Source organism: Anabrus simplex, chromosome X (assembly GCF_040414725.1).
Source record: "Anabrus simplex isolate iqAnaSimp1 chromosome X, ASM4041472v1, whole genome shotgun sequence".
NCBI classification, from domain to species: Eukaryota; Metazoa; Arthropoda; class Insecta; order Orthoptera; family Tettigoniidae; genus Anabrus; species Anabrus simplex.
In genome coordinates this window covers 157,450,621-157,477,996 of record NC_090279.1, presented here as the reverse complement: position 1 = coordinate 157,477,996, position 27,376 = coordinate 157,450,621, and the positions used below count along the sequence as shown (strand labels likewise).

The following is a 27,376-nucleotide window of genomic DNA, read 5'->3' as shown; positions in this document are numbered from 1 at the left end:
TTTAATTCACCTCATGTTAAGATTATCTTCACTGTGAGCTAAAATTTTCTTTTCAATCCTCTTTGAAGCAAATTCATCTGTTGATATTATCACTTCCAGTGATTTATCTTCACATTTTTCAGGTGTTATTCTTAACCATGTTAAAAATTAGTAGAAAAAAGAAAGAGAAAATTTGTTACATAAAGCTAATTATAATTTTCTAAACTAATTTTCAAGAAAGGAAAAAATGTCATGTACATGTTGATTCTATGTTATGTTTGCAGTTTAACATGATTCTTTATGTCCTTACCATAGACACAGGGCCTCCAGTTTTACATGGAATGAAAATCATAGTGCCTTTAATTTTTTAAATGCCACAAATATTGGCAGAAAATCAATGCTTGATGAAAAGCTTATGCTTATAAAGTTACAAATAGTAAATTGCTTAAACTGTTTCCAGCCAAGTCCCAACAAGTGATAAGGTATTGAAACATGTCAGATGATCAGTTCTGAGTGAACATTATTTGTGGATTATTAGGTGACAGAATATTCTTGATAGGGCCCATAATCCTTTTCTGATCCACATTCCTGAAATAAATAACTTCTGAAAGACAATCAGGATGTAAAAAAGGGTCCTTATCTCACTTACTCTGAGTACTGTCAATTATTCATGAGGGCAGTTTGATGAGTAACTTGGTTCTGATACAGATGATGACAGTAACAACCATGTATATGATCATAAAGTTCCCTTTTGTGGAGGGATATTCTATTGGTTTTTACGTCCCACTAATTACTTTTGACTGTTTTCGGAGATTCACAGTCTTGGCATTCTGTCCTGCAGTTCTTCTTTCATGTACTAGTAAATCTACTGAAACGAGGCTGGCACATTTGAACGCCTTCAAATACCAGCGGACAGAGCCAGGATCAAACCTCCCAAGCCACTGCTGCATCCTCTCACTCTAGAATGAAAGCTAGTTCGTATGTGAACATCAGCGGATGGTTATGATAAGTTTAAGGAGCATCCGCTGGACTTTCAGCAGCATTTTGTGACATGTATGGAAGCTGGATTCACCATAATACACTGGACACAAAACAGCAAACAGCAAAAGGTGAACTGGTTTGAAAAAGTGTGAAAAGCATTCCATCTGCTGGAAAGGTGAAAATGCATCAGCTTTCTGAGATGCAAAATGAATTTCCCTGACTTACTGACTTGAAAACAGGAAAGCAAACAATTACTGGCAAAACTTAAGAGCACCTTTTCAGGCAGCAACTGCAGAAAAATGACCTGGAAGGGAAGGAAAAGAAAGTACAATGTATCAGCGCATTCCATCTGATAGCAAAACACAATCTTGATTGGACAAAGAAATTAGATCACATGAAGAGGTGTTGCAGGGTGTAAAGAGAATTTTTAATGACTTGAGAAGAAACCATTTCCTATGAATGAATTACGAACCTGGTGAAAAATTGGGGGTAATATGTTGAACTTAGAGTGAACTATGTCATAAATAAGGTATTCAATGAAACTAAATTTTCTTTAAAATGAAACTAAGTTACTCTTCAAAATATTCAAATATTTTATATAATAAAAATCTTCCAGGCTATTATGTCTTGGTCCACTCCTCTCATTTCATCCAGACGTTTCGACTACTGCTGCAGTAGTCACCTACTGGCGTCGTGTAGGTACTCTCTGCTGTATCCTGCTGGCGACTACGTTGGTTGCTTGGGAAGCAGCTGTATTTATATGCGAGTGTGCGGCCTCCAATTGGTTTGCGCTGTGCAATCTGACGTCTGAATGAACATCTGAAAGCACGACCTCCGGTTGGGTCGCGCCGAGCAGTCTGACGTTTGGTTGGATCTCGGAATGAATGACCTCCGATTGGGTCGCACTGAGCAGTCTGTCATCAGGTTGAATATATGAGGGCATGAATTCTGATTGGGTCGCGCCGAGTAGTCTGTCATCATATTGGATCTCGGAGTGCACAACCTCTGATGCACGCGCCCTTCGTGTCTATGAGCCAGAGTACATCGAGAAAAAACTACAGAATCTTGATCTAGCCTTACAAACCAATGGCTACATGGTATAAGAGGTCAGGAGGGCTTTCCACCCCAGAAGACAGCCAGCTAACAGTAAACGAGAATGACTCAGGAAGAAAGGTATCGCTTCTTTGCTGTATATTTAGGATGTTATGGATCATATTGGAACATCACGTTAAGACCAATTTTCAGCCGACCCGACAGCTACGAAACATGTTATGTTCTGCCAAAGATCCACGTGATCCTTTAACATCTATTGGGGTCTATAGGATACCGTGCAGCTGTGGTACTGTTTATATTGGCATGACTGGCAGAAGTGTCAATACTTGTCTGACGGAGCACAAAAGGAACTGTCGCTTGGGGCAATACAAGAAGTCAACAGTAGCGGAGCATGCACTGATTGACGGAAAGCATGAGATCCGTTACGAGGATACTGACATACTGGCCACAACATCTCACTTCCATGCCCGTCTCTACAGGGAAGCAATTGAAATACACAAACATCCAAATAACTTTAATAGAAAGGAGGAAGGACTGAAGCTCAGCAAGGCCGTTACATAACTTACGGCCGAAGCTAACTAAGATCAGGTACATCACTGTCAACCAACCAGAGGATCCATTGCTCGGCACGACCCAATCAGAGGTCGTGCACTCCGAGATCCAACCAAACATCATACTGCTTGGCGCGACCCAATCGGAGGACGTGCTTTCAGATATTCAATCAGACGTCAGATTGCATGGCGCAAACCAACTGGAGGCCGCACACTCGCATATAAATTCAGCTACCTCCCAAGCAACCAACGCAGTCGCCAGCGGGATACAGGAGAGCGTACCTACACGACGCCACAAGGTGACTACCACAGCAGTAGTCGAAACGTCTGGATGAAATGAGAGGAGTGGACCACGGCATAATAGCCCGAAAGATTTTTATTATATTGACACCAACCGTGAAAGCCTTCATACTTTGATGAATTCAAATATTAAACTACTACAGTAAGCTTGCCAAAGATAGGGAGGTGGAAGTGTTAACAAGATTCAGAACAGGCTTTTCAATATATTTTATGCTTCTTAGGAAATGTGATTATTAGTGACTTAAGTTATCAATGATGAAAATGAAGGTCCAGTTTTCTTACTGGGGAGAGAATTTTTCAAACAATTTCTTCTTTTTAATCATAAAATTGTAGCAAACCTATAAACATACATACACAACATTTCAGCATTGTAGCTCAAGGGGACCTTGGTGAGATACTTCCAGCATATTCACATGACACTTCACAGATTTTATACTGATATATTTACGATTTGACTGTAAGAGTCAAATTTTGATTGAGATTTTAAAGAGGATGGAAAGAAAATATTTATTCCTCACGAGTGAAGCTTCTAGCTGATGTTTACTGGAGTCTTAAAAATATTTTTTAGAGCTTATATAATATTTTACTGATGAATTACTGTAGGTATTTTAAAAGAAAGGAAGAGATTCTACACTTTGTTTTCTTTCCCAATTTTATGGCATGTGGTCTACATTATGAAAGTAATAGTATAAAATAAATTAATGCTGAACTTTCACTGAAATGTTTTGCAGCTATATAGTGAATATTTAGTTGTAAACACTTTAAGAAGTTTGGCAATTTTTAGGTATTTAGAAATACAAGTGTTCTTTTTTGTCAGCGATTCTGATTGCTTTGGAACTATCATCTTAACATTACAGTATAGTATTTGAGGTGTGCTTTGCGTGAAGAATGATGTATGCTCACCAGGCGTTCAGTTCTCATTTCAAAAATTCAAATATTTTATGACTACCGGTAACTCATTTTCTGCCTTTTAACAAAACATCATGAGTTTCAATTTCTCAAGATGACATTTGGTTAAGGAGTTGCGAACAGTCTTTTAAGATGCATATAGAGCCCAGGGCACACAGCTTGTAAGATATGTGGTGATCACTGAATTGCAGAGAGTAAACCAGAGTATCATCACATGGTATGATGCTTGTCTACAGGGTGAGGGAGAACATGTTCAACACCTACTAATGGGATAAGTTTTGTTGGTTATCCATATATTAAGTTGATATATTTTCTACAGGCATTTGGGAAACTGCACTGTCCCCGACTGACATGGGGCATGCAGGAAGGGCAGCACCAACCCTTGCAAGACTCGTCCAGTATGTCAGAATAATTATATTTCCTTTTCTGTTGATATTTTAAAATTTTACTTTCAATAAAACATTCCTGAAATTCCAGAAGTAATATTACATACTAGTTTTAAAAATATGTACATTTACAAGCTAATCTGTCTGTATATAGTTCTCAGTTTTGCAGTGACTGTAGTTAACTACTGCGGCACAATCCATTTCCAAGAACAGAACTTTGATATTTGTATAGAAGCTGTTCACTTAGCCTCCATCCTCATCATGTGTCCAAATCACCAATGACTGGATGTGCCAACACTGCCTTAATCCTAGCTTCCTGCCTTACCTTCTCCTTTCTTCACTTGTCTAGCCTGCTCTTCAGGGTAATGAACCTCAGGAACATCATCTCTGATGCCTGCAGTCATGACAAGTTTCTCTCAGTTTTGATTCCATACGTCAAGATCAGTATTGCTGAACACTGAATTTTGCTTTCTTTGGTATCTTAATATTCCAAAGAAGTGTCTTCACTTGGTGGTAGAAGGGGAACATCTTCTACACCCTGTTGGCGATCTTTCTTGTGCCAAGGTAGGTGGAGCTGACCACACTCTATAACCCGTGGTCTGTTAGTCTGATACTTGCTGGTTGGGCATCTCTGTTCACCACTACCATCGATTCTAAGTCTTGCTGATCTTGAGGCTGAACTCCTGAAACTTGGTCTTCCACATAGCAAGGCCACCTTGTCTTCTGTTTCTTTTCAAATCATGATATTATCAGTAACGACAACAACTACTGTTGAGTCTACCCAATGTTTCTTAAATGCTCCTCATTATATCATTCACAAGTGAGATATACCATGTAAGAATTGTGCATTGCCCTACATTGTTGGTCATAAACTATGATGAATGCCCCTCCTCAACTCACACACACAGCTGATATAGTCCTTCTACAACATCTGGACTTTCCCCTACAAGTCCTTCAGGCACCTTCCTCTTTTGCACGAGCTGCCAGATTTTCTGTCTTGCAACACTGTCGTATGCATTTTCAACACCCAGAATTTCCATGAATAAGTTTTTGCCTTTCCCCCAGTGCTCTGCCATCAGTATTCTGGCACTGAAAATAAGATGACTGAGCTGTAGCTTTAAAATATCTCCAAAATTGGTTCCTTCTTCTTCTTCTGCTTTTACAGCCTCATAGGACCAGTTAAGTCAATCATTTTCTGGTCATCTTCTAAGTTTTCTTTCTGAATAACCTAGTAGTTTTTTTATTCTGATCTTTTCTGTCGTTCCTCATCTGGAAATGCCCTTTTTTAATTTTATGTCATTTGTCTATTTTTGGATTAAATCTTATTTATGTTTTTCAGTTTCTATAAATCTTCTGTCTTGCTTTGCAAATCATCCAGAGTTATTTTATAGTTCTTCCATATCCTCTCTAATTTCCTTAATCCTTCCTACTGGTTGCTTCAGATTCCGGAGTTTCTCTATACATATTCTTGGTAAATCTGGTTTCTGGTGTCCTCATGTGTATAGTATCTGTGATATGCTCCAGTTTTCTGTACAGCACTTCACTTGGCATTATCGACCATTGTCTTTTTTGATATTTTTTATTTATGAATGTTCCAGCTATTGTTTTCTCCATTTTTAAGAGTTTGATGATTCTGTTTCTCTGAGTGACTTTAAAAAGAGTTTTGCTTCCATACATCACCTCTGATTGAACCATCATCCTTTAATGGTTTAATTTTGTTTTGATCAATAGACAATTTTTCAGTATATGCTAACCATGTTAATTTATGAGCTTTAATCATTTTATTTCTTTCACTACATGAAAATAAATACTTTTACTTACATGGCATCCCACCAGAGTAATTTTTTTTTTGCAAGTTGTTTTATGTCGCACCGACACAGATAGGTCTTATGGCGACGATGGGACAGGGAAGGGCTAGGAGTGGGAAGGAAACGGCCATGGCCTTAATTAAGGTACAGCCCCAGCATTTGCCTGGTGTGAAAATGGGAAACCACGGGAAACCATTTTCAAGGCTGCCGACAGTGGGGTTCGAACCCACGATCTCCCAAATACTGGATAATGGCCGCATTTAAGCCACTGCAGCTATTGAGCTCAGTGACAGTAATTCTCTTGGTCAGTGACACACTGTTGCTGATGTCTTGTAATATGTGGTAACATTCCTGGAAAACATTCTCTATATACCTTTCAGCATTTTAATTGCATTTGCAACAAATTTTCCAGAACGTGAAAAGTATATTATCACAGTCCTAATTCTCACTGTAGGACTTCAAAGTTCTTAAAGGCTCTAAAAATGAGATTCAACACAAAATACAATATTTACATGTTGTTCTGTAGCCAAAAGTTTTTTTTTTTTTTTTTTTTGCTAGGGGCTTTACGTCGCACCGACACAGATAGGTCTTATGGCGACGATGGGATAGGAAAGGCCTAGGAGTTGGAAGGAAGCGGCCGTGGCCTTAATTAAGGTACAGCCCCAGCATTTGCCTGGTGTGAAAATGGGAAACCATGGAAAACCATCTTCAGGGCTGCCGATAGTGGGATTCGAACCTACTATCTCCCGGATGCAAGCAGCCAAAAGTTTGAACTAACAAATTGTAATTAAAAACAAATGCACGTATAGTTGGTACTGAATGATAACAATCCCCGGTATGGTGAAATTAATTCCAAAATTATACCATGAGTGGTAACCAAATATCCCACATCATACTATTCATTTCAATTAATGTTCATATTTCAGGGATATTTTGCAGTTACTACATAAATGGCACATCAGTAAGGTGATATGAAGTTGTTCTCTCCTTCATGTAACTATTTACTCTTTGATCTTTGAATTTCCAGCCCTACAGCAGATGACACTGAGGACACAACAGCCTTTAAAGTCTGTTACAACCAGAAAAAGAAATATATTATCATAACTTCTGAATAATTATATTTTGCATGCCTTTTGAAACTTAATGTTTCCTTCATTCTTTGCTTTTACTTCTCTTGTTATGTTATGCAACCAGACAGAAAGTATTTAAGTTTGTTTGTAAATTTAAAAAAGTGTTTATAAGACCTGAATGTTGTTCTGCAAGTTCAGATTTTTTTTTTTGAACGCACAACTTTTCTTATATCTTTGTCACTTGCCTGAAGATATACAGACCTTCAAAAAGCGTGCCGGTTTTGAATCGTGCAGTATATTTTTGTCTCTCAGTTGTCGAGATTGTTGAGAATCATTTCAGTATCCATCAATATTATGACTGTTGCTTCAGTCTGAATTTCGCGCATTTCTTCACTGTGTGTTTAGCCATGAAGCAGTTTGCTATTGAGCAACGTGTGCTAATTGTGAAAACTTTTTATCAGAACGAAGTAAGTTATGCAGCAACTATCAGACTCTTTGCACGATTCTAGGGCATAATGAAGAACAGAATGAATCAACAGTTCATAGACTTCTTGTAAAGTTCAATGAAACGGGTTCAATAGTGAATGTTAAAACAATTCAGTTTCAGGCAATTTTTTAAATAACTTGTACATTTTTCAGTCTGCCAAAACTTAAAAAATAGTCAGGTGGCTAAAATAAAATTTAAAAAATGTTCTCCACAAAGTGGGGGGCGACTGCTTCCCCCTTGCCCCACTAATCGCCGCTACTGGCCACCAAGGTCATGTGACTTGTCTTAAATCATTTGTGTTTGTCAATAAACCCCATTCATTTATAACTGTTTATAACAGTATGATACTTGAAAAATAAACAAGTTAATTAATTAATTATTTATTTTATTTTAATTAGGTTGTTTCTTTTTCAAGTATAAAACTGTTACCATATGTTTTCTTTATCAGGTAATTTATAAATTTATTACTCAAAATTAGTTTTGGCAGACTGAAGAACCGAACAGTTATAAATTAACTGAGTCGAAACTGAAAAGAGATGGCTGCAGATATCACATCCACGAATTAAAGGAGGAAATTCAACGAGTTATTGGCAAAATCCAAGTGGAATTTAGTCAGCAGTCATAGCGAATTTCAAATTTCATGGGCAGAGTTCTTGCATGCCAGCGCAGTAGGGGAGGTCATATGCCTGACGTCATTTTCCATACCTGAAATAGGAACGTGTGATGAACATGTTTATGTAGTTTGCTGATGTGTTTTGAAAATATAAAGTTCATAGGTTGATATATTACAACTGACACACTTTTTGAAGAGTGCTATACAAGAAGGCCTGTGGATAGTTTTGTAGTGAATATTTGTTTTAAAAGAATCAAAATTTGTGAGTTCTGCTATAGTTTTTAAAACTTTTAAGACAGCAAGCAAGAATTACATACATTTTCATCAGAGTCAGTAATTCTGCCTTACATTGCTTACCAGTGGACAGCACTCTTTGTTTACATTCATCGTGTATAGTACTTCAGAGAATGTTTGTTTGTCTAATTCCATAGTCTACGAAACAACCTAGACAGTCCAACCTAAAGTTTGTAATTTGATACATTAAATCAGCACACTTTTCGAAGGACCTTATATTTGTAACTATTTTATGTTTTATTTAATTTTGTACTATATTTGTAGATCTCTACTAGACACTGTGTTGAACGATACTTCTCCAAGCCATGTGTAGTGTCCTGGGCTATAAAGAAAGTACATAATTCCAACATTGATTATACATTCTTCACTCAGAGCACCTTCCTGCTGTGAGCATGTGAGAACTCTTTATTTAATTTACACTAAGTTACGTTTCATCTATTCTATGAACTATGTGGTCCTATAGCACTACAGGTTAGACTCTGTTCATTACGCTAACTAAGACTATATTAATAAGAGAGAGTTGTTATAGTTACCAATGAGTGTGTGTTGCTCCCAGGTGTGATAAGAGAGGGACATATTGGTAAGCCTGTGCTCCACGCCATGGGATAGGAGAACTGTTACCACTACAGATACTGACCATTGCCCGAGATGTACTTTCTGCAGCAGTTGCTACACTCTTTTTCCTTTGGAATGCCTAAACTTTCTCAAGTAGTTTTTACTCAAAAGAACTACTTAAATACAGAGGAGAAAAGAGTCTATCAGCTCTAAACAAAGAATTATAATAGAATCTAATATTATTCAGAGGATGAAAACTAGATGTATTTGGACATTAAAAGCTGGTGTTTTGTATAAGCCTCTTCACTTTTCTACCTGACCTCCCTCAAACTGGTATTCAGTGGCATTATTAAATCACCAAGGATAGGGTGTCTTCCATTTCTCTCTTTCATTATCGCATTCATTTAGTATATGTCAATCAATCAATCACTCACTCACTCAATCAATCAATCAATCAATCAATCAATCAATCAATCAATCAATCAATCAATCAATCAATCAATCAATCAATCAATCAATCAATCAATCAATCAATCAATCAAGAAACTAAATCCAGACAAAAGAAATAGACATTCAAAATCAGGAGAATATGACAGATTTCCTCCCACTGTGAATAAATAGTCCCAGTTTCCTCAAAAGAAGAAAAATCTTCCATATGAAGGAACGAGCATTTCTCTTTCTGAAAAGGAAAATTAAAATATCATATAACTTTGAGAGGCACTACTACTTCTACTACTACTACTACTACTACTTCTTTTGCTGTCTCCTCACAAAAGGGTGGTGACCATCAATGAGTGTACGTTCCTTCTTTGCATTTCCCGTATCATGAATGTTGAACCACTTATAGAGAGGTTTCCAGGATAATCTTTTCTGCCTATCTCCTCATTTCCCTGTGCCGTCGCGAGGCGAGGACTACGGTGGATGGCTGTGCCTGTTGTATGGGACACTTTGTAGTCTCTGCTATCTTGCTTGCATTTGTCCACTTTATTAAGACATGACAGGTTGACTATTTTTTAAAATATATATAGTTCAGTCAAATATATTTGTGCATGTATTAGTAATTTTCATTCATGCAAAACTTCCCATTCTCCTTTTAAATCTGTGGCTTTGTAAAGAGCATTGGCAGAGTTACATATTTCCTGTCTTCATTTTGTTCAAAGTCATTACCTGATATCAGGATAAGAGCTTCATACAGTTTCTCATGAATTATGAAATACTGTACCACAATGCATCAGCAGAAATCAGCAATTACTATACAGCAAATGAGCGTGAAAGTCAACTGATTGCCTCAAACATCTGGTGACTCTGTGATTAACTATACACTAGCAAGACAACCGCTACATATCATGAAGGCTGAACTTCTCCACAGTCTACCGTAGCAAAGTACAGAAATCCATACAACAACCCGAGTGAAAAGGTTGAGCGCTATCTACTTCCAGATGCAGAGTTCTCACTAAGACCTTTTTAAAGGGCATACCGCCCTGTCGGTTTTACAGACTGCCTGGTTAATATAACCTAGATATGGGCTAGTTACCCAATATTAACACATATCTCAGTTGGTGTATGCTCAAAATGAAAATGTAAATACTGTAAAACTGTTTATTTAAATGATAAATCTTTATTATTGTCAGCATAACTGCATCAATTACATTGGAGTTTAAAGGTTTAGCTTGACTATCACATAGTGCTGTGCATGAGCAATGCCTGGATTTGCATGGAATTGCATATGAGCACTCGATTCTGCACCATGTTACAAACCCGTATGGCACTCCATGGCAACTGAGTGATAAATCCCGGAATTACATGATTATGAACGAGCAGTAGAACACTATAAGTTCAAAATCCTCTGTTATGCCTTGTTGTTGATGATAAACACTAAAATAGTTTCCTCTTACAGTTCATATTTACCGATCTCGATAGCTGCAGTCGCTTAAGTGCGGCCAGTACCAAGTAATCGGGAGATAGTGGGTTTGAGCCTCACTGTCGGCAGCCCTGAAGATGGTTTTCCGTGGTTTCCCATTTTCACACCAGGCAAATATGGTCTGTACCTTAATTTAGGCCAAGGCCGCTTCCTTCCAATTCCTAGGCCTTTCCTATCCCATTGTCGCCATAAGACATATCTGTGTCGGTGCGACGTAAAGCAAAAAACAAAACAAAAAAAGCAGTTAATGTTTACCTGTCTGATATTATTGTAAATGTCCTGAGGGGAATAAATTGAAATTTTATCATATTGATCTTTTACGTAGTATTCCCCATCCAGCTACATATTCGTGCCACCCGACAGACAAAAATTTCTGGGGAGAACACTGTAGATGCTGAGTTATTTTCACAAAACTTCACCTCATTCTACATCAAGGCCCTTAGTCAATTTAAGACATTCTTTGTCCTGCTACTGGCTCCATATACCTAATACATTAGGTTACATTTTATATACATACACTTTCACCACAGAGATGATAAATATAAAGTAAAAGGATCTGCAGACTATCATCCCCCTTTGGGTGGGGACAGTAGAATGACACCCCACTGTGTCCCCTGTCTGTGTAAAAGGTGACTAAAAGCGGGACTTTAACTTGGGAGGATCGGTTGGCAACCACAGGTTCCTCAACTGAGTCCTGGTATTGCTTCTGCTTACTTGCGCCAGGCTTCTCACTTTCATCTATCCTATCCGACCTCCCTTGGTCAACTCTTGTTATTTTCCCACCTCAATGGTATCACGTATGGAGGCCTAGGAAGTCTATCATTTTCACACCCTTCGTGGCCCTTGCCTTCCTTTGGCCGATACCTTCATTTTTCGAAGTGTCGGGCCCCTTCAATTTTTTCCCTCTGATTAGTGTTGACCGTTCAAGGCGGTTCGACGTGTATTGTACGGACTAGGCTAGCGTTATTTTAGATGTAGATCTGCGTGCCATATGTTGGTTGCCAACGTGAACTTTTTTAAAAATAATAATAATAATAATAATAATAATAATAATAATAATAATAATAATAATAATAATAATAATAATAATAATAATAATAATAATAATAATAATACCGAGCTTGATAGCTGCAGTCGTTTAAGTGCGGCCAGTATCCAGTATTCGGGAGATAGTAGGTTCGAACCCCACTATCGGCAGCTCTGAAGATGGTTTTCCGTGGTTTCCCATTTTCACGCCAAGCAAATGCTGGGGCTGTACCTTAATTAAGGCCACGGCCGCTTCCTTTCCACTCCTAGCCCTTTCCTCTCCCATCGTTGCCGTAAGACCTATCTGTGTCGGTGCGACGTAAAGCAGCTAGCAAAAAAAAAAAGTTATTTGTTTTACGTCCCACTAACTACTTTTACGGTCTTCGGAGATGCCGAGGTGCCAGAATTTAGTCCCGCAGGAGTTCTTTTATGTGCCAGTAAATCTACCGACACGAGGCTGTCGTATTTGAGCACCTTCAAATACCACTGGACTGAGCCAGGATCGAACCTGCCAAGTTGGGGTTAGAAGGCCAGCGCCTTAACCGTCTGAGCCACTCAGCCCGGCACATGAACTTTTAGCACGGCTCGCAGCACAGGATATCATTCTATGCAGGGGAGCATATTCTACCATAATGCAGCATTGTGTTGGCATAAAAATAATTTGTTTCATCAATGTCGATCATTGTAAACAATATGGCAGTGTCCTCACATGGTCTGTATTTATCTAAAGCAGCTCTCGAACGCATATTAGGTGAAAGTCATGATGCGAAGGATCCGAGTGATCATAAAAGTGTTAGTGATGATGATTATGCACAGCAGGAAATTACGTGTGATGTAAATAATGATAGTAATATAAGTGAATGCTCACGCGAGTGGTCATTGTCACCTGTTGATTCAAATTTTATTTCAACAAGAAGGTAATTAGGCATTTTTTTAAACTTTGCATGCCAGGTGCCAACTTTTTGTATGTAGATACTATATCTGCATGATATGAACTGCATATCTACTTAATTTAAACAAAATCGGAGATGTTGTTTAGAAGTTATAGCAATGTTTGTGACAGCACATAAAATTGTGATATTTTTCTCAAAATGATTACTGCTGTAAAACTTGGCCAACATTTAATACCGGTTTAAAACAATAATCACCACTACCTCTACAGACTATCATAAGACAGCAGGTAAGTCTACTTTCAAATGACAGTGCCTCAAACAGTTGGAATGTGGAACTAAAAAGGTGCACATGTAGTGAGGAACCGTTTCATCAACATCATTACCACATCATAGCACTTATTTTATCAGCAGCACCTCAAGCAGCTGGAATGAAGAACTAAAAATGCTGCATGTGTAGCAACAAACCATTTTGTCAATAACTTTACCGCGTGGTAGCGCTTTTAATGACCGTAAAGTCAATACTGCTCTGAAGGTTAAAAGAAGTTGATTAGCTGATAATCAAAATTTCTACAGTTAGATGTGAAATAGCATTCTTTCCATCTAAGATCCACAGTTCCATGTGAAGAATCTCCACCCCCTAGGGCTGTTAACCCTTACACTGTTACACCTGAGATATCTCGTGCGCGGTAGTAGGTCACGTCCTTGCTGTGCTCGAGATACCTCGTCAGCAACTTCAGCTAAATTTCTGAAAAGGAAATAGATACCTTTCAAGTTTCCTTTGATTTTCAGACTTGAGTGGCAGCAAGCTACATCTTTTAGGAACATATCCAATGATAAGTCAAAACACAGTCTGTATTTTAACACTATCAGTGGTTAAATATCTGAAAAAATACACTCAGTACAGTACACAACCGAGGCTGGCAGTCCTGAAAAGCACCTGTGTCCAGGGCTTGTAAAAAGGGCTTCTATTAGAGGACGGTGCGTGCTTTCTGGGTTCAAACTTAAAGAAACTGTGAATACTCTTGAATCAGAAGATGAGTACTCATGATATTAGTGATTAAATATTGAACATTTTATAGGAAAGTGTATTTTTGGCTCTACTGGACAACCCTGATTTTTCTGCCCTTAATTTTTGCACCAAAAATAAAACCTAATGATATTCTGGAATTCTTTGGCCAGTTCAGACAACATTTCTTATTATTTTTGCACACTTTTTAGACATTATATTAAAGAAAATTATTCAGCACAGAGGGTTCTGACAGTCGCTTAATGTATTAGCAGTGAGAAGGTTAAGTCGTACTACAGAAACAGCTAAAAAAAAAAAAAAAAGTATGTAGAGTTCATCTACCGGGTTAAACTGCATTGTTGTTTTCTGTACATATTTCCGATGTTTTAAATACATTACAGTATTCTTTGTCAAGGTGACTGAAATACTCCCACTCAATAGGCCGCACAGGGGCTTACATCAGCCAGAGAGAGAAGGCTATCAAAAGGCCAGGACAATAATTAACTCATAGTTGATTAGCGCCTGGGCGACTGATTACCTCAGATTGAGGAGGGGTATTTCAATTTCTATGAAACACTTTTCCGCCTTGTCAGTACTTTACATTTTATTATAATTATCTACCGTACATGTTTCGAGAGCTCACCTGCTCTCTTCCTCAGAGGTGCAAAACATCAAACAAAATCCTTGGATCTGACACAGTCATCAACAAAACAATTTATACATAAATCTTGAAATTGTCCAAATATCTCTTTTGCGTCTAAAGTGTTCACTTACACTTACTATGTCATTTAGTAAAAACTTTAAAAAATAGAATAATTTTCAAATCATAAAATGAATAAAACCTATTAAGTTATACAGTGAACGCCGCTTATTATGATCACTTTGGGACGCAGATAATTTGATAACATTAACCGATTGATAGGTAGCCTACTGTATTTGTTCATAATCTACATGCACTACAATGAATCAGACACCGGTACACAGCAATGTAATAATGTTCACTGTTTTCAGCTACGTAAAATAGTCTCTAATATTGTTGTTTGCTTCTGGTTGTCTCTCAAAAGTCCATTATTGAATCTTTCTAATTCATGATGTTTTTGGAAGTCCACTGACCTACCTCGTCGCAAGATATCTAGCGCCTGTCGCATTTCAGCATTCGTTGGTTTTCGGGAAGTTTCGGCAACATCTGCATCATCAGCATCGCTATCTTCTGCTCCGTGTTCTTCACCTCTCATATCTAATTCTGCAGAAGTAACTGAATCACATATGTCGTCTTCTGTTGTTGTTGTTTTTTTTTGCATCGGTAATGATGCCCTCATCAGTGTTCATCCAATCCCGAAATTCATATTCCGTTAAGCCCGTTGAACAAAGTTCAACATTCTCCTTTATTTCTGGTAACTCTCTTAAAAATCCCCCATGCCAGAAAGAGTTCCTTGTTGTATGTGCTGAGACATTATACCATGACATGGCTAGAAGATGCAGGGCATCGAGAAGGCTGGTTGTTTCGGCAAGGGTATTGGCACTAGTTTTAAGTGAGTCCTCTATGTTTTCTAAGATTCTTCTGCGCATTTTATGGCGATAACACGCTTTCATGGTGCGAATGATTCCTTCATCACACTGAATTCATGAATTCGCCAGTAAAAAATGAAATGGCGTATAGCTTTTAGTGCCGGGAGTGTCCGAGGACAAGTTCGGCTTGCCTGATGCAGGTCTTTTGATTTGACTCCCGTAGGCAAGCTGCGCGTCGTGATGAAGATGAAACGATGATGAAGACAACACATATACCCAGCTCTTGTGTCAGCAAAGTTAACCAACTATGGTTAAAATTCCCGACCCTGCCGGAAATCGAACCCGGGACCCCTGTGACCAAAAGCCAGCACGCTAACCATTTAGCCATGGAGCCGGACAATTCGCCGCTAAGAAAATCACATTGATGTTCTTGAGCTCACAATTCACAATGCGAGCTGCTCAGTTGTCAACCAGCAGTGTAAAAACGGGTTTTTAAAGGTTGGGAGCGTTTTCTTTGTATGCACTCTACTCGCATACTTAAGAAAGAAATCCTTGAAAACAAATGTGATAACATAAAACAAATTCAATTATCATAATAAACGGACAATTTTCAATGTTTCAGTATATCTCCGTACGGGACTTCATAAAAGTGATAATATAATACGGTTGATAACATCATCCGTGATTACATTAAATGGCATCCACTGTATACTAAAATTTGAAATGCTGTCTGCTCTGTTCTTGAAGACTTCTCCTTTCCTTAAATCCTTATTTACCAGCTGAAACTGAAGAATTTGACAGTTAAAAATGGCTCGCATGGTCAGATGAGATTAAGAGGAGAAATTCTGATTTATATGAAAGGTCTTAGAACTGTAGCAGTGTAAATAAGGATTTAAGGAAAGGAGAAGTTTTCAAGAATAGAGCAGACAGCATTTCAAATTTTAGTTTATAGTGATTAAATAGGTTTCATTCATTTTATGATTTGAAAATTATTCTATTTTTATAGTTTTTAGTAAATGACATAGTAAGTGTAAGTGACCAGTTTAGACACAAAAGAGATATTTTAAGAATTTCAAGATTTATCTATAATATGTTTTGTTGAGGACTGTATTGTACAAATGTGTCAAGTTCAAGGATTTTGTTTGATGTTTTGCACCGCTGAGGAAGAGAGCAGTTGAGGTCTCGAACCATATTGTACCAGTTACGAGCGGTACATGCTGTATTTTTTTATGATTAATTGTATTCCATCTGCACGCAAGACATTCAGGGCGAACTTGGTTTGTTTACGCTCGGAAAATCCAGCCGGCTTGAACCAGCGACAGCTGTGTGAGTGACGTAGCTGCAGGAACAAGATAGGCAACCCGCCTGACTCCAGGTGTATCCTCTCTGACCTGGTATGTTCTGGATATGAACGTCACCCCTTCGCACACATTCGATGGAAAAAAATTTAAAACTTCTATTATAATAACCGCAGTGACTCGAGAGATACGTCATTTTGAAGAAAATCACATAAACGTCTCCAGTTGTGAATCTCAACTAAATCCGTCGAGGGATTCTCGAGATAATCAACTTCAAAGATATCGCACTATCTGATGACGTAGAAGCCCAACCTGAATATAAGCCGAGCTCACTTGATCCAAATCAGACAGTCATAGCTGGGAGTCCACCCTGACTCTCCACGCGGCAATGTCATTATCCGTCGAAGTGCTGACCGAGTCTATCTTCGAATTGTTCAAAGTCTTCGTGTGGGACTTAAACTCTGACAGTCGAGTTGAACTCATAATCTGTGTGCATATTGGGACTCTGATTGTGACGAGTCGTGTATGGGACTTTGGTACTAACAGTCGAGTTGAACATGGAATCTGTGCGCATATAGAAACTTCTCGATATAACTTACTTTCGTTCTTGCGGAACTTAGTTTATTACCACGTTGCCGGTGAGAAACTTAGTCTCTGAACCAACATTATTGATTTCAATGTGACACTACTGTGACATTCTTTTTAAAATCTCAGTCAGCAGAACTTAGTCTCTGAACACATATCATTAATTTCAGTGTGACACTACTATGTTAGACTATTAACTGTGACATTTAAAAAAAAATCTCAGTCAGCATAATTTCATTAATAGATACGAATGTTTATGAAAGTGTTTGAACTTTCCCATGAATGTTAATGCAAGTGATTACCATGATAAAAGTATAACCGTGTGCTATGACACAAGTGTTTCACTCTGAATTCAAACTGTATTTCTTTTCCAATTCAAACAGAACTGTGTATTATTTCTTCTGAACTGTGTGTAAATTATTTGTGTGTGACTGACAGCTGTGTCTTTGATAAACTCTCAAACAGTCGCCTATTTTATGTCAACAACGAACTGTGCTTTTCATTTCAACCTTATTTTTTTGTCAAAGTGTTTATTATTATTATTGCATGACTGACAGCAGTGTCCTTGATAAACTGTAGAGCAGTCATACATTTCTTTCAATGTCAAGTGCTACTTTAGTTAAATGGAAAATCACCATAAACTGTGCCAAGTACATGAACAATTTTCAGTTTCATTATTTCTATTCATGAACTGTGCTTTATTTTCTTCCAAAGTCAATGCTATTCGCATCTTCATCTTTAGAGAACTTATAAATTCTGTCTACAAGATTAAGAGTGAATTCGACTGCATATCACAACCATATTAAATTAAACAGTGCTGTTAAACCAAAGTGTCGGGGGACTGTGTAATTGTGGACACTCGTGTAAGTTATGTGACGAGTGATTACCCTGCAACATCGTCCGAAAACGTTGGAGAATGCCGGAGAGCGTCGGAGACCGTCCAGAACGTCAAAAGTTTGAGACTCAAACCCATATCAAGCCGACCTGGGTGTTCCGGCCTTATTTCAACGTAATATTGGCAACCTGTAATATTGTTCCAGTTCAGTTCAGCTTAGGGAACTGGAAGCACGGGTCATCAAAGGCAATGTTGAAGACAGCAACTATCAACAGTAAGGTGATGTGCACTTCAAAATGCATTTTCTGAATAAAACTCTATTCTTAAATTTATTTTAAAGTTTTCTTGTAGATAGGATCCTGCCTCCTGTAGCAAGCCCTGCTAGAAACTACCCAGTATTGCCCTGAGATTTACTCCATGCTAACTTTAAAATTAATTCATAGTCAGGCTATTTTACTGGTACAATATACAGTACGATTGATAATTATTATAAAACGTGAAGTATTGACAAGGCAGAGAAGTGTTTCATAGAAATTGAATACGGGCAAGATTGAAGCATCATGGTTAAAATAATCAATTCTTAGCGGTATTTTATTCGCTTTGACAAAGAATACTGTACTGTATGTGAAATGTCAACAAACTACGGAATGTACAGAAAACAATAACATGGTACAACCAGAAGAAGACCTAAATAACTGTAAAACCAACATCATCCACCTGTAAGAAGGATTCTCACATTTCTAAACCATATTTATGAAGACCATACTAATGACTCCAATTCTAACAGCAGAGTATGAAATACAAACCAGTAACAGCACTGAAGGTTCATCTCGAGCAACGGTCCGTATCGAGCGCAGTGCTCTCGCTCTTCCATGCCGCAGGTGCGACGGCTTGCCGGGTAACACAGTAAAGAATCACTCGAAGGGTGCAGTGAGTGCAGGTGCTAGGCACAACGCAAGCTCTCGGTGGCGTGCGTGACATTAACGTGCTAGAAGCTACCCAGGTGGGGTCGGAAGGGGGTGGAATCATGTCGTGAGGGGGTTGCCTCCTGCCGCATGTCACAGCGTGCAGAGTGTCATCATGTGTGCCACACACTTATCTTTTGTGTAAGAATATACAGTACAGAGGGAAGAACAAGCAGAACACAAGGAAAATTAAAATAAATAACCTTGGTAAAAAATTCTAGAAGGGAGGAACTTTTCACCTTTTGCACTGTTGTACTTTATTTCTGCATTATCACTCCCACAAAGAGTGTCCTATCTTTCACTCAAGATATTTCATGACCATATTAAATTCCCATCAAATTCTTTGAACTCCAACAATGTTGCCAACTATTCTGTAATTTTAATTCCAGGGAACAAATCTCAACATTAGAAGGCTTGTACTGAACCTACAGTATACATACACATATCTAAACCTTTGGTAGCTCCTATGTGAGTCTAATTTAAAGTGTGTACACATCCCATCATCTTCTAAAATATGAATATAATATATTGTGCATCTTATATGTTGAAAGTTTTGAATAGAGAATTTGGTAGTTCCCTTGTCTTTTGAAAGTGCATTTCTTATAACTTGACACAAAGTCTTAGGGAAATTAAGAATACACCCTGGAAGTTATGTAAAGAGGCTGTCTTGATGAGAGTTTGGACAGATTCTGTTTATGTGGCCTCTGGAGTCCATTTGATAGCTTTCTCCTTCTAACTGATGTAGAGGACTTTGATGAAGATCACTGTTAGCCCTCTCATACCTGATTAGAGAACACCAAGTCCCTCCGTTATGTTTCACTACTGGATCATCCCATTATCTTGGAACCGGAATAGCGGCTGGGAGTGATGAAGCCAACGGTTACGTGGGAGGAAGGGGAGACTGTGAGGACTTCCAGTTTTGACTTTGTCTTGCAACGCAGTCTGTTTCGTGTTTCAGTGAGAGCAAGGCTTGTGTACCAAGTGAAGCAAGAATAAATGGAAAATAATAATAATAATAATAATAATAGGCATAACTGGAAGAGCCAAGAGATTGAGTTCATGAAGAGATTTTGGAAGAATAGGAAGGCAAAAGTCATCAAGCCAATGAACAAGTTCCAACATGCTCTATGAATGGGCATAACAAAACAAGAAGATGAAGAATACCATGCTAGCCCGGCAGGGCACATGTAGCAAGTGGAGATGCGATTCTCCCCTAGTACGTCGGCACTGCATTGTGCATGTATAGCTTGCAATGGTGTCACTACCGGCGTGCTAGCCGTCCATTGTTTTCGGAAGGTGCGGTATCCAACTGATTGATGAGCCCATGCCACAGTGGGGTGAAACACTGGTAATTTTTGATGACTGAGTTTCCTGAATTTTATTTAGATGAAAAATAGACCTAATTATTCTATTTCACATCGAGAGTTAATTTACAATTATACCTCTGTACAGAAACCGCTTGTACTGTTAGGAGATTATTTCAAGAGAAATTCCCAGGTGTTCCAGTTCCAAGTTATGAGAAGGTTTATAGATCAGTTAATAAATTTTCCGAAACAGGAGATATTAATGATAGCAAGCTGAGAAGGCAACATACCAGTGCTGACAGAAGAAAATTTGACAATGCCTGAAATATTCTCCTAAGAAATGTCTTGGCAGAGATTGTTCGGTAGAAACCTGACAGAAGAAAATTTTGGAAGACATTTGACAATGCCTGAAATATTCTCCTAAGAAATCTCTTGGCAGAGATTGTTCCGTAGAAAGGTTTTATCAGTAGAAATTTATTGTATGTTGCCTTCAGTTGTCCATGGAGAACAGAAGGAGAAAAGTTACACACTGGGTGAGAAAGTAAAATTTATATGACGAGCGGACAGTAATCTACATAAAACTAAAGAAGTCAATTTACCAACTAACCAACCAACCAACCAACCAACCGTAAACTACTATAAAGACAAATATCACCTAGATAATGTCTCCGTCCATGGACTCATGATCGAAGCTCGAGGCGCAATCCTTAAATTTCTTGCATAGCTATGGGATTTTCTCGGTCTCAACCGGACAATACTTCACCGCATTGCTATCGCCGCTATTCGAGGTTCAGTAACCATCTATATAACATTTGAAGAACCATACATCATGCACATTCCAAATTTATTGTTGAGCCTTGTGATGGTTATTTCCATCTGGCACACTAGCAAACTAACCAATAACTTAGAAGATAAAAGACTGTGTGGTCGACATACTTCGTCCTTGTGATAGCCTCCTCTGAGGGAAGATGTATTAAATAATTCATTAATTAATTAATAATTACTTCAGCAAACATACTTTCATGTACAACAGAGCATTATTCCTATTTACAAAAATTATTGAACATAAATAAATAACCTAGGAGTGAGAACTGCAACAGAAATATAATTCATAGGGAAACCTTCCCTTAGTCTTCTAGCTACACAAGGAATCAAGAGAAAAGAAAGAGGATAAAGAGCAGGAGTACAATCAATAAACAAGGGAAAGGGAAGAGAAACATAGAACAATAATAATAAGATTCAAGGCAAATAATAATTCTGTAAGAGAGAGGCAATACTGTTCCTTCTTGTTGAGCCCTGAAACAATTTGAGAAGAAGCCTGCCTTATGTAAAATGTTTCAATGTGTGAGCAGCCAGGTGGCAGCCCCCCAAGTTGTATTCGTGTCAATGTTGCCAACGTACTATTTGCCATGAGTCTTGGGAGAAACCGCCTGGCGGTCTTGCCAGATGTCAGCTTGTCGAATAGGCGCTGCTTAGCCCCACCAAACCCTTTCATCGCTTGCAAAGGCGGCGGCATGCACAAACGGAAACAACGCAACGTCGACAATCAACACAAATAAAAACACACACAGACATACATAGAGAAGAGAAAAAGGAGAGAGAGAGAGAGAGATAGAGATCATGAAACAATCGCCTCACACAAAAGAATATTAGCCCAAAGGCTGATATAACAGTCTTGACACATGATGTTGCACATGATGTGTTCAAGCTGTGCCATAGGCCTGGACTTGCAGCATTCAGTGTCCAAGTCTTGTGCTCCGTCTTCTCGTTCTGCGTTACATGCCATTACCTTTACCAGTGGTTCTTCTGCAATCTGTCATAGGGAGAACATAACTGCATACAGTGACTTACCAATAGCAACTGGAGCACACCAGATACCACAACTCATACCTTTACTCCTTAGAAGTAATGATTAGTGAATCACTTACCACAGCAGCCAGATGTAAAGCTTGTAGTACTTCAGGATCTGAACAAAGATGTCTATTTCAACACCCCGACCATGTGCAGCGTAACAGTGCGCCTACTAGTAAGTTTGTTGCTTTTCAAAAGATACCAGGAAGAGGCAGCTTTTGGCTACACTCCCCGCACCCCGCACACATGGCACAACAGCCCCGAAGGGCCACGACCTACCCCGAAAGTCTGCAGATTATGACATGCCGTATGGTCAGCACAATGAATCCCCTCAGCCATTATACGTGGCTTCCTAGACCGGAGCCGCCATCTCACCCTCAGATAGCTCCTCAATTGTAATCACGTAGGTTGAGTGGACCTCGAACCAGCCCTCAGATCCAAGTAAAAATCCCAGAACTGTCCAGGAATTCAACCCAGGGCCTGTGGGTACGAGGCAAACACACTACCCCTACACCACAGGGCCAGCTAGATTTTGGCTACACTCAGAGCTAACTATGTTTGCTGAGAGATGTCGCATATCTTCAGTGTATTTTACAGTAATTTTCATTTTGTTTTTTTAGAACTCTGCACACATGTTTTGAGTTTGTTTGTAAACATACATGACAGGTCCTGGTGGAATTACTACGCTGAGAAAGTAACGCATGGAGTGACTATACAAAGTCCCACTATTGACCTGCAGCTGTCCAGGGATAACGTGCTTAGCATACGTTTATAATACTGTAATATTATGTAAAGTATTATTGTTACTGCACATTTTTGATCATTGTTTGCCTGCATATTTGGAAATTATAGCGAAATTCATACAATATTATAGTCTGCATTGGAAGTAGGCTAGAATTAAAACATGCTGTGGGAGCATCCCGGGTTATTGCAATGTCACGCTTGAGGGGTTAACTTACAGTTTCAACTCAAAGATTGGAGTAAGTTTATAATTCTTTACAAAACATCTATGCTACCTCATCAAAAGTATTCAGACACCCCTCTGTACATATAAACAACTAATTCAAAATATTTATTCAAATAGCAAAATGGAAATTTCTCAAATTCTTTGCTGTCGTGTAATGTGATGCAAATAATTGTGTTGCATGCAGAAACCAAAAATTGTACTCGCTCAGTAACTTGCAAATTAGACAGACATCCCCAGTTAAGAAAGTCTAAGTTGCAATATTGCACTGTCAACATGTCCTTGAAGCAACATTGCCAGTTCTCTCTTACTGATCATAACAGTCATTATATCAATGCTGTTAAGGTCTGCAGTAGAGTGAATGATGTGGCAAACTTTTCTCTAGCACCTCCCTTGTTTAGGCGAATGTCCCCAATTCTGGTCCATCCTAAACCAAGAACATCAGGGCTCAAGTCATTCAGTCTGAGATGTTGAATGTTCTGGGCAAATCAGTGGGAATGTTTTTATAAGAACCATAGTAGAACCAAGTACAAGTGTATACTTCCCCTCATGCATACCATGAGGGACATTTATTGGGAGCAAGTTTCCTTTATTGAACACTTGCAAACTCACATAGGTGTCAATACATGATTATCAACATGTCAACCAGTACCACAACAAGCAGCGAGTATGTAAACTTAGCCACAATTCTCAGTAGTCCTGGAAGAGGCCTGGAATCAGGGGGAATTCAAGCCTTTGACCTATTCTAAGCCTTGAGTGCTATGTGTTTCTTAACATTTTTCTGCATGGCCTTGAAGTGAACTGACTGTGCACATCCTTGGCATGAAGTCTTGCGAAGTGTTATGATGTTCTGTCAGTGGAATATCCCCATCACATGCTTTAAAAATCCTTCTTCAATTATAAAATTCTCTATGCTCATCTTCAAGACAATTGTTATTATTATTTATTACTACTGGACAGTTTTTTTAGCATCATTCATTTCTGGTTCTTCTTCTATCGATCAGCCCTATATTTCTTCATTGTTTCATTCTTTAACCAGGTGTTGCTGGTCTGTTCCCTATTCATGTGGTATTGTTTGATTATTTGGTAATGGAATCCTGTAATTTTGTTGATGGTCATTCTATAATAATGCCTATTATATACTGCATCCTGTGGTTATGTCCTTTTCCGCTATTGTGGTGGTGGTGGTGGTGGTGGTGGTGGTGGTGGCGGCGGCGGCGGCGGTGGCGGCGGTGGCGGCGGTGGTGGTATCATCACCACATCTCTATCCTTAGCCCCATGGATTCTTAACTTGGGAGCATCGGTTGGTGACCACAGGACCCTTAGCTGTGTCCAGGCATTGCTTCCACTTGTGCAAGGCTCCTCACTTTCATCTATCCTATCTGACCTCCCTTGGTCAACTCTTGTTCTTTACTGACCCCAACGGTATTAGGTTTGCGAATCCAAGGGAGTCTTTCATTTTCACACCTTTCATGGCCCTTGTCTTTCTTTTGCCGATACCTTTATTTTTCGAAGTGTCTGACTCCTTCCACTTTTCCTCTCTGACCAGTATTAATACAGGATGGTTGCCCAGTTGTACAGCCTCTTGAAACAGTAATCACCATCACCACTACCTCTCTATCATTAGATTTAGTAATGTAATCACATTAAATCGTACAGGGAACTGGTATCATTATCCTCCTCTTTTATAAATTCACCCCTAATTTCTCTCTTCCCTTTAGGCACTGACTCCTCATTTTCGAACATGTTTGGCACTAAATTCTACACAATAACTACTTTTTTTAATTTTTTTTTTTGGGCTCTTTGCTTTACGTTGCACCGATACAGATAGGTCTTTTGGCGACGATGGGGTAGGAAAGGCTTAGGAGTTAGAAGGAAGCAGCCGTGCCCTTAATTAAGGTACAGCCCCAGCATTTGACTGGTGTGAAAATGGGAAACCACGGAAAACCACCTTCAGGGCTGCCGACAGTGGGATTTGAACCCACTATCTCCCAGATGCAAGATCATAGCTGCGTGCCCCTAACCGCACGGCCAACTCGCCCAGTAAAATGACTACTAGACACATTGGTAATATTAAGCACCAAGTGCACACTAACTTATCACACTTGTGAATCACTAAACCGTGAATGTATGAGAGTATAGATTCCACTTGAACCACACTCAAGTTCAGTTATGAATCTGTGTCGAACACACGAAAATGCTGTGGATACTATGGGCGTGTCAAGATGACTGGACGAGCACTTAGGTGGGGACAGAGGAGCTCCCACCAGTACACTACTAATCAGTACTAAAAACATTCATCTGCTTACCTTCTGCCACAACTAAAAGTTTTCAATTGTATCTTTTATCACCCAATGATCAAAGTTGTCTATTTCTGCTTTCAAGGACTCAAGTCGTGGCTGTTTCTTGCCCGGCCCGGACAAGATACCACCCTCATCACTATTACTAAGTTCATTTCTTACATGGCATATTGTTCGCTCTGAAACATTACAGTACGTCACAGCCTTAAGTATAGGGTCAGTTATAGGCACAGAGAGACATTTATTTCGACCTTCATCATCAAACTTTCTTCTTCTTCTTAATGTGCCATCTTCTAGCGAAAGTTGGCGGTCAACATGACGATCTTGAATTTGGATGCAGAGACACGGAAGAGAGCCATCGTGTCCAACCCATACCAGTCTACGAGGTTCTTCATCCATAGAGTGCGTCGTAAATGACAAGTAGGGGAAAGAGTAAAATTCAAGGCAGCAAAATGAAATAACTAAGAAGTACGATAGAAAAGACCAGGAAAGAGACTGATAAATGAAGATGACAGAAAGATCAGAATGGAAAACCTAAATGAGAGAATTGATAGGATTAAACTAAGATGGCCTGGACACATAAAGAGTACGGAAGAGAAAAGAATACCAAAACAGATGATGGAGATGAAGTTCGAAGGAAAGAGAACGAGAGGCAGACCTAGAACAAGGTGAACTGATTCAATAAAGAGGAGTGCAAGAAGAAGAAATCTGGGCAGAGAAAAAATACTGGAAGAGAAATGGTGGAAGCAGAGAGGAAGGTGGAGAAGTGGCATAAATGCCCCAACCTCGAAGGAGCTGGAAAGAAGGAGGAGGATGATTACCCGCTAGTGCACGGGCTGGGTCTGCGAGACCTATGTGCATCTATTTCCTTTTTTTTCTCACAGATGGAAGTAGTTTGTTCCTTATGGTTTCCACTACCTTCCAGTCTAAACATGTTTAGTAACATGATATACTTACAATGAAATGTTCGCTTTTACTTGTGATGAAAACGACCAGTCATTCGACCGGGTCCAGAATGGAATGAATGAAGCCCCCATCTAGCGGCGAGAACAGGAACTGTGCCGGCTGCCAAAGCCTGTCGCACTCCTCTGGGACAATGATTAATGACTGAAAGATGAAATGAAATGATATTTGAGAGTGTTGCTGGAATGAAAGATGACAGGGAAAACCGGAGTACTCGGAGAGAAAACTGTCCTGCCTCCACTTTGCCCAGCATAAATCTCACATGGTTTTACTTGTGATATATGGGATATTTTAGGCAGTCATGCAAGTTTTTGCTCATGTTATTCTGTCTTATATTTTCAAACAGTGTTCATACGTAGTTCTTATAGTGAATAAGGTGGCAAAGGAAGAAGAAGAAGAAGAAGAAGAAGAGCATGACTATATTGAGAATAAAAGAGAGTGGGGTGCGCATTACAAAGACACAAAGATAGGTTACTCGTACTGCCAGTGCAAAATGTACCAGTGTTTGGAGCACGCTGTAATTCTGCAGTGTTCTTGAATGAATGAAATGAAATGAAAATGTTCCGTTGGACTGAACTGACAGTTAGGATTAGATTTTCCAATTTTCAAACACTTCGATTTTTGTGTTAAATCTTCTTCTTCTGTGCGAATGGTTCAACATTTGTTCAGCTTTTCTCCTTGCCCAATAGTTCTTCATTTTCATTGATTGAGGAAAGCAACGGGAAACTACTTCACTCCTCATTTTCCTAGTACACCTCTTCAGTGATGCCTAGGCTATTTATGACAGCTGTTGGCGGAGCTGCAGAAGATCAAACCAGCCTTCGGGCTGAATACCCAACACACATTCATTGATTGTTGTGATTTCTGTTCCTCCGGCCAAGTATGTCGTGTTGGTTTCTTCTCATCTTCCTCAAATTCCCTTGTGTGAATGTTTATATTCCTATCCTGCAGATCTGGTGAACCTAATTCA

At 39.0% G+C, this 27,376-nt stretch overlaps 1 protein-coding gene across 1 annotated transcript in view; it reads right to left on the bottom strand.

Moving 5' to 3' along the window:
- Rbp (RIM-binding protein) overlaps positions 1–27,376 on the bottom strand; it is a 388,051-nt gene that overhangs the window by 214,766 nt on the left and 145,909 nt on the right. The gene's annotated exons all lie outside the window — the stretch shown is intronic.